Here is an 8,275-nt window from a genome sequence, read left to right on the forward strand (position 1 = left end):
CCACCCACACATCCATCCATCCATCCATCCACACATCCATCCATCCATCTACACATCTATCTATCCATCCACCCACTCAACCATCCATTCATCTATCCATATACACATCCATCCTCCACCCATCCATCACCATATCTTCACTGTCAGTCTAACTTCTGTCTGCTCACTCGCCCATCTACCATCCACCCACCATCTAGTCACCATCCATTTCAGTCCAGCCAACTATGCATGCTCCCACAATCCTACTCAGTCATAGTCACACACAGGTGGTATCATCTAGCCACCTACCTACCCGCCTTCCAAACACCCTGCCTCATCCTCCCATGTACTAACTATGGAGGACCAAGACACAGGGGTCACAGAGATAGAATAATGACATAGTACTTGCCTTCAAGTTGGGTTAAAAAGTGAAGGAAAGATGTTCTAAGCAGTGGGAATATTCCATCGGAAAGACAAAGAGCTGTCGGCCACAGTGAAGGTGTGAGAAGAGATGAAGCCATTAACAAAATATTAGCTGGTGGTGAAGGACCAGGAAGTCTTGGCTAAAAGGTGAATTTTACACTGAGGTAACACGGGGGAGTAACTCACTCTCCTGTTATGTCAATAACCAACTCATCTGCTGGCCTTGTACCTGAGAACAGATAGGCCTGAGAACTATGTCTTCAAGTAGTACTTCATTTAAAATATAGTTCACATGTGAAGATTAAATCAAGATGAAGGTTTTAGGAGCTGGAGTGATGGTTCAGTGGGCCAAGGCACTTGGTGTCAAGCCTGAAGACCTGAGTTTGATGGCTAGGACTCACATGGTAGGAGAGACCCAATGCCTAAAAGCTGTCCTCTGGCCTGCACCCGCACACTGCAGCCCTGGATGCATACACAAATAGTTACAATATTTGTTTTGGTTAGAGATGAATAGTTTTTAAAAGCTAAGCTTTTGTGTGTTTCCTTCCCATAGCTCAAGTGCTTCTGGAGAGTGAGACCTGTTTCATGGCAAGCCTCCCTTCCTAGGGACCCCCACAGCTTCACACTGGAAAGCCAGAGTCTTTGACACAGGGGTGCTGAGAACTTGGCCCAACTCTGCCCATTGGCCACAGCACACATTCTTCCTCAAGGGACCCATTCCTGGGCCCTCCCCACTTACGAGACAGCATCATACCCCCTCTTTCCTATCTGTGTTCACCCCAGTAAGCATGTGTTCTGTCCCTTTAGCTGGCCTTGTGGCACATGCCTCTCTTTAATCCAGCACTCAGGAGGCAGTGACAGGCAGATCTCTGAGTCCGAGGCCAGCCTGGTCGACAGAGTGAGTTCCAGGACAGCCAGGGCTCCATAGTGAGACCCTATCCTGAAAAACCAAAACCAAAACAACAAGAAGCCCACAAACAAACAAAACAAGAAACTGTCCCTTTGACTCTGGAGTGGAGGACTGTGGTTCCAGTCTGGACTATCCCGTGGTGTAAAGGGGAAACTTCCAGACCCTGTTCCAGAAGGACTGTGCAGACGGGCTGCTTCTCCATTAGCAGTAGGGATCCACCATCCTATCCTGCTACCCAGCTTTAAACAAGGCTTGCATCCCGTCCTGGCACAGGCAGACACTTGTTAATCCTTCTAGAGCACCGGTTCTCAGCTTTCCTAATCTCTCTAACACAGCTCCTCATGCTGTGATGACCCCCAACCATAAACCTTTTTCATTGCTCCTTCATAACTGTAATTCTGCTACTGTTATGAACTGTAATGTAAATCTCGGTGTTTTTCCCATTGTCTTAGGTGACCCCTGTGAGAGGGTTGCTTGACCCCAAAGGGGTCATGACTTACAGGTTGAAAACAGCTGCTCTAGTCCATGAGTCAGAACTAAACCCGAGCTTGGAGAACGTTTTCACTCAGCTTCCTGTTTGTGTTGGAGTCAGGTTAGAATTACCTTTATCATCTATCTACCTAGCTACCCATTATCTGTCTGTCTGTCTGTCTGTCTGTCTGTCTGTCTGTCTGTCTGTCTCTCTCTCTCTCTCTCTCTCTCTATATATATATATATATATATATATNTGTGTGTGTGTGTGTGTGTGTGTGTGTGTGTGTGTGTGCATGAACCATGATGAAAGTGTGGAAGCCAGACATGTGTGTATACATACATGTTTGTACACACAAACCATGACACACCTGTGGAAGCATGATGTGTGCATGCGTGTGTACATGTGTGTACAGGAACCATTACACAGATGTGGAAGCCAGACATGTGCATGTGCGTATGTACATGTGTACACATGTGTGCATGTGTACGTGTGTGTGCGCATGTGTGTGCACATGTATGTGTGCATGTGTGTATGTGTGTGTATACTCGAACCATGACACACCTGTGGAAGCAGGAAGACAGCTTGCAGAAGTTGGTTCTCTTTGCACCATTTGGGTCCCTGGAATGGAGCTCAGGTCGCCAGACTTGGTAGCAAATGTGTTTACCCGCTAAGTCATCTTGCTGGTCTCAGAATAACCTTTTTAAATTAAAAAATATATTTGTCTGGGCTGAAGAGATAGCTTGGGGGTTAGGAGTATTTGCTGCTCTTGTAGAGGCCCCACGCTTGGTTCCCAGCACCCACATCATGTGGACAGCAATCACCTGTAACTTCAGCTCCTAGAGATCTGATGACTTCTCTGGCTTCCCAGAGAAGGTACTGGCACATACATCACACACACACACACACACACACACACACACACACACACACAAACACACACATATATAAATGAAAATTAAAGTTTAAAAATAAAAAATTATATTTGAAGCCGGGCAGTGGTGGTGCATGCCTTTAATCCCAGCACTTGGGAGGCAGAGGCAGGCAGATTTCTGAGTTCAAGGCCAGCCTGGTCTACAGAGTGAGTTCCAGGACAACCAGGACTACACAGAAAAACCCTGTCTCGAAAAATCAAGAAAAAAAAAATGTTAAATGCTTTACAAAATTTTATACTATGACGGACTTTTTAAAGTACTTTTCTGTGGGCAGTTAGAGACACAGCCTCTGACTTGCAGCAAGATACAACAGGCTAGCCCACCCAGGTGCTTCCAGAGATTTCCATCTCTGCTTCCTATCCAGCCCTAGGGCAGCCAGGATTACAGGTACATGATACCACTACTGGTGGCTTTAAATGGGACATTGGGGATTCAAATTCAGGTCCTCTTGCTTGGGCAGCAATTTCTTTATCCACAGAGCCATCCTCAACCTGTTATGGGCTGTTTCAATAGCACTTGATTAACAAAGAAGAAACACGCAGTAACCCGAATACTTTAAAAAAAAAAAAGTATCTTACTTGGAATCAACCCATTTTCTTTTCTCTTTTCTGTTAAACAAAACAAAACAAAACGAAACAAACAAACCAAAAACGGGGGGGAGGGGGCTTCCACCCATGGGGTTGCCTTGGGGTCAGTTCCTTTTCACCTCCTATAGATTCTCAGAGTTGATCGTTCAGGCCTCTTAAGGGGATGGAGCACTGAATGGGGCCCGGTTCTGATACATCTCCCGGACTCTGACTCCTATCTCAGGGCTAACTTGCCTCCAAAGTCCCGACTAGAAGCACACTGAATTTGTTTCATCAGCACCTGACTCTCCTCCCCCTAAGAACAGGAAAACAAACGTTATAACGACTCCAGGGGTCGTGAGAGGTTATTATCCAGAAGAGAATGAAGCGGGAGGCTTGCCCGCCTCTAGTGTCAGCTTTAGCATGTCACCCTCAGCGATATGACTCAGGACAGAGGTAAGATGACAGGGTGCTGATCCCCATAACCCAGACATCCCGGGAGATGTTTTACAACGCCCCCTGGCCAGCCAGAGGACTCAGTCTCAGGGAGGAGGTGAACCGGAAGCTGATGACACCTGCCCAGGTGGCCGGGAACAGGCCTGGGGCTCAATAAACAGAGCAGATGCTGGGTGCAAATTTTACCAGACTGCTTCTCCCTTTTAGGCCTGCGGTGGCTGCGCCCCGGAGGTTCCATTCTCAGCTTAATTCACTAAACACCCAAGAAGAACAAAGGTCTCCATGCCTGCCCAGAGCCCCCAGCCTGGGCACTAGGATCATCCTGGGGCCTAAGCAGCATTGCTCCCGGCGCCAAGCCGCGGAGCTGGGCAGAGGGCGCAGGAGGAAACGCCCGGTACCTGTACTTCCAGACGGGAGGCATCCCTTTCCCAGGCTGGGCTCCTGGTTCTTCGGGGTACAGCTCCGTCCCAGCTCGGCGCCCCCGGCCCCGCCGCGGCAGCTGCAGCATCACCCCGCGGGGCGGGGCCGTGACGTCACGGCTGCATCCCGCCGCTCGGTCCCGCAGAGCATCCTTAAAGCAGCCGGTTGGCTGTGCCATCATCGCACCTTTTGGAGACAACCGAGGTCTATAGGCAGAATGCAGGAGTGGGAGGCAGCATGACTTTGTGGGACCAGTTCCAAAAGCAAAACAAAACAAAAAAACCTGAACGAAAAAAGAAAGATAGACATATAATACTTTATGTTTGTTTTCCATGGTCATAAATGTATTATAAAAGCACTTGCCAGGGCCTATGACTTCCTCATTCTCATTTTAAAGAAAATACATACATTTTTGTGTATTCAATTCTAAGTAAATAGTCGTGCATATTTTTATAGATTAACACATACCCTCTAAATAGTGTGCCCATTGCACTAAACCAATCTCCCAAAGTCTTACACTCATTATTCTGGCCACAGATCCATCAGGTGGCCGGGCCATGTCAGGCTTTACTCTAGACCCCTTGATATAAAGAAGAGAGGGGGAAACCTTGCCTACCTCAGGGTTGACAGGTTAGAGAGGAATATACACATTAAATAGGATAAATAAAATAAATATGTGCTGGAGAGATAATTCAGTGGTAATGGGCCTGGCCAAGTCTGGAGATCGGAAGTCAGTCCTGGAACCCACTAAAGGTGGAGGGACAGACTCAACTCCACTGATGTGTCCTCTGACCTTCCCTATGGCATCTGTGACACACACACACACACACACACACACACACACACACGCCACTGCACCTATGCACATATGTCAATGATGTGTCAGAAGACACAACTCCCTCAGGGTACATAAAATTTCAGATGAAATTGTTAAGGTAGAGAGATCACGGTGACTGGGGACTCTGCTGCCCATCAATGACTGTGGCTGAAGTCCACTGTGTAGTTGTGTGTCACTGAGTCTTGGTTCAGCTTCTGCACAGGGCATACGTGTGTGCAGACATGCAGAGGACACCCATGTTGGCTGTGACTGAACACAAGAAACAACTCCAGGGAGAGGACTTATTCTGGGGCTGAGGGAGGAGCATGGGGCTGAGAGAGGAGGTGAGGGGCTGAGGGAGGGGGTGTGGGGCTGAGGGAGGAGCATGGGGCTGAGAGAGGAGGTGTGGGGCTGAGGGAGGAGCATGGGGCTGAGGGAGGAGCATGGGGCTGAGGGAGGGGCATGAGGCTGAGGGAGGAGCATGGGGCTGAGAGAGGAGCATGGGGCTGAGAGAGGAGGTGTGGGGCTGAGGGAAGAGCATGGGGCTGAGAGAGGAGGTGTGGGGCTGAGGGAGGAGCATGGGGCTGAGGGAGGAGCATGAGGCTGAGGGAGGAGCATGGGGCTGAGGGAGGAGCATGAGGCTGAGGGAGGAGCATGGGGCTGAGGGAGGAGCATGGGGCTGAGGGAGGAGCATGGGGCTGAGAGAGGAAGTGTGGGGCTGAGGGAGGAGCATGGGGCTGAGGGAGGAGCATGGGGCTCAGGGAAGAGNGGCTGAGGGAGGAGCATGGGGCTGAGGGAGGAGCATGGGGCTCAGGGAAGAGTATGGTGCTGAGAGAGGAGCATGAGGCTGAGGGAGGAGCATGGGGCTGAGGGAGGAGCATGGGGCTGAGGGAGGAGCATGGGGCTGAGGGAGGAGCATGGGGCTGAGGGAGGAGCATGGGGCTGAGAGAGGAGGTGTGGGGCTGAGGGATGAGCATGGGGCTGAGGGGGGAGCATGAGGCTGAGGGAGGAGCATGGGGCTGAGGGAGGAGCATGAGGCTGAGGGAGGAGCATGGGGCTGAGGGAGGAGCATGGGGCTGAGAGAGGAGGTGTGGGGCTGAGGGAGGCAGACATGCTGCAGGTTTGAGATGAGGCAATGACCTTTAGAGAAATACATGAAGGTGAAGGGTCAGCTCTACTGACATCTGGAGAGAAGTCACACTGGGCACAGGGAAGAGGAGTGAGCGCAGATGCCCTGCCATGATCCAGACAACTACAGGCCTGTGCTGAGCAGCCACACGTTGCTCCAGAGGGAGATGCATGGCAGTGGGGGTTGGGGTGAGGACGTCTTGAAGAAGTGATACTTCGAAGACAACTTAAGGCTGAGGACTTTCTCTACAAAGGGTCAGGTGGCAGATCTGTATGCAGGGCGGAGTCCAGTGAGCACAGAGCTCAAGAGGCCGAGTGATGTGAGAGGCTGCACAGAGGCCCAGGTGTCTGGAGGCAGGACTCCAGTCATTTCCTCCCTCCTCCATCTCTTCCTCCCTCCCCCCACCTCTCCCTTCCTCTATCTCTCCCTCCTCCATCTCTCTCTCCCTCCATTTCTCCCTCCTTTATCTCTCCCTTCCCCCATCCCTCCCTCCTTCCATCTCTCCCTCCCTCCTTCATCTCTCCCTCCTTCCATCTCTCCCTCCTTCATCTCTCCCTCCTTCCATCTCTCCCCCCTCCATCTGTCCCTCCCCCACCCCTCCCTCTTTCCATCCCCAGTCCTTTCCTTCTTTTCATGAGGTCTTGTTATACTGCCTAAGCTGACCTTGAACTCTACAGGTTTATGCTACCATGCTGGCTTAAGTAATGTGATTGTGTATGTGTTTGTGTGTGTGTGTGTGTGTGCTGGCCTTGGACTCCAGGCCCTCCTGAAGGTTATATTGAACAATGTCACTGAGCTACACCACCTGTTGCCATTGTCTAAGAGCAGGGAGAAGCCAGAGAGGGTTCATGGGGGGGGGGCAGGCGCTTGTGAAACAAGCTATATTACTGTTCTGCAAAGACCATGAGGCTCTTGGTGGGAAACTGAGAGGGTCAGGGGTGGGTATGGGGACGGGTGGGGCAGGAGGTCGAGGCCTGGCCTAGATGGGAGAAGACAGCATTGAGGGTAGAAATGGCCAAGGACAGGAAGAGATGTGTCCTCTTCTGTTGCTGTGAGAATCACCATGACCAAAAGCAACGTAGAGAGGGAAGGGTTCCCTTGGCTGTCGCGCGGTTACTGTGTGGCCAGTGTGCATCGTGGAGGAAAGCCAAGGCAGGAACCTGAAGGCAGGAACTGAAGCATGGGTCATGAGGAACACTGTTAGAGAAACCTCTCCACAGCTTGCTCCCACAGCTTCTACATCCCAGCCCTCCTGCCTAGAGATGGTCCCACCCAAAGTGGGCTGAGCCCTCCTCATCAGTCAGCAAACAAGAGAACGTCACAGTAAGCCTCCTGTTTCTGTTTCTTCAGCCGAGGGATTTGGGGTGCACTAATTTGGGGTGCACTAATATTACCCTAGCTTTGGAAACCTGTTTGAGAAACAGTCACATGTAGCCAGACTGGCCTAGAACTCTCTGCGTGACTAAGCATGGCCTCGAACCCCTGATCTTCCTCCTGCCTCTACTTCCCAAGTGCTGGGATTAAGGGTGTATGCCGTCATGGCTGGTTTACACAGTGCTGGGGTTTGAACCCAGAGCCTCATGCATGTTAGGCAAACACTCTACCAACTGAGCCAGGGCTTTCCCTGGCCGTGGAGGCCCTTCTTGAAGTCTTATGGAGATGCTACCTTCCCCTGTGGGTGGGACCATTTTCACAGTCAGGATTTGGTCCTGGAGACATGGTCACACTTAATTGCAGGGAAGCTAGAACCTTCCAGAAGAGGGAATGGGGGGTGCGTTTGGGGGTGGCAGCAGGTGCCTGAGGATGGTGCAGAGGACAAAGGTTGGTATCCAGTTTCTCATTGTCAGACTACGATTTTCCAGCAGGAGAAAGGGCTTAAAATCTAGGCATTGTTGAGAGAAAGAAAAAGAAAGAAAGAAATTTCAAAAATTCCTCTGCCCTCCTTTTACTTTCCAAATCTAGAAACTTCCTTTTTATTTATTTTTTAACCCTTCCAGGAACAGAAGAAAGCAAGTTTGCTTCCTTTTATTTTTGCCTCTTTGTGTGTATATTCACTCCTGTCTACACAGCAAGTCACAGGAGATGGGGGCTGAATTAGGCAAGGGGACCATGACTCTGTATGCAGTGTCGTGATTCCTCCCAGCCTCGGTGGGAGAAGAACTGTCCAT

General features: G+C 50.6%; 1 protein-coding gene across 3 annotated transcripts in view; it reads right to left on the bottom strand.

The window, feature by feature from the left end:
- Slc45a1 (solute carrier family 45 member 1) overlaps positions 1 to 4,287 on the bottom strand; it is a 23,045-nt gene extending 18,758 nt beyond the window's left edge. Inside the window, exons 1-2 of one of the 3 annotated variants that reach the window (XM_029539971.1) lie at positions 4,140 to 4,192; positions 2,349 to 2,483 (exon numbers count right to left, since the gene is read on the bottom strand). The gene's annotated coding sequence lies outside the window, so the exon portion shown is untranslated. Of the gene's footprint in view, positions 1 to 2,348; positions 2,484 to 4,139 lie in introns of all 3 variants that reach the window. The other 2 variants (XM_029539972.1, XM_021200652.1) reach the window with 2 other exon arrangements.
- Positions 4,288 to 8,275: the final 3,988 nt, after the last annotated feature.

Source organism: Mus pahari, chromosome 6, assembly GCF_900095145.1.
Source record: "Mus pahari chromosome 6, PAHARI_EIJ_v1.1, whole genome shotgun sequence".
NCBI lineage: Eukaryota > Metazoa > Chordata > Mammalia > Rodentia > Muridae > Mus > Mus pahari.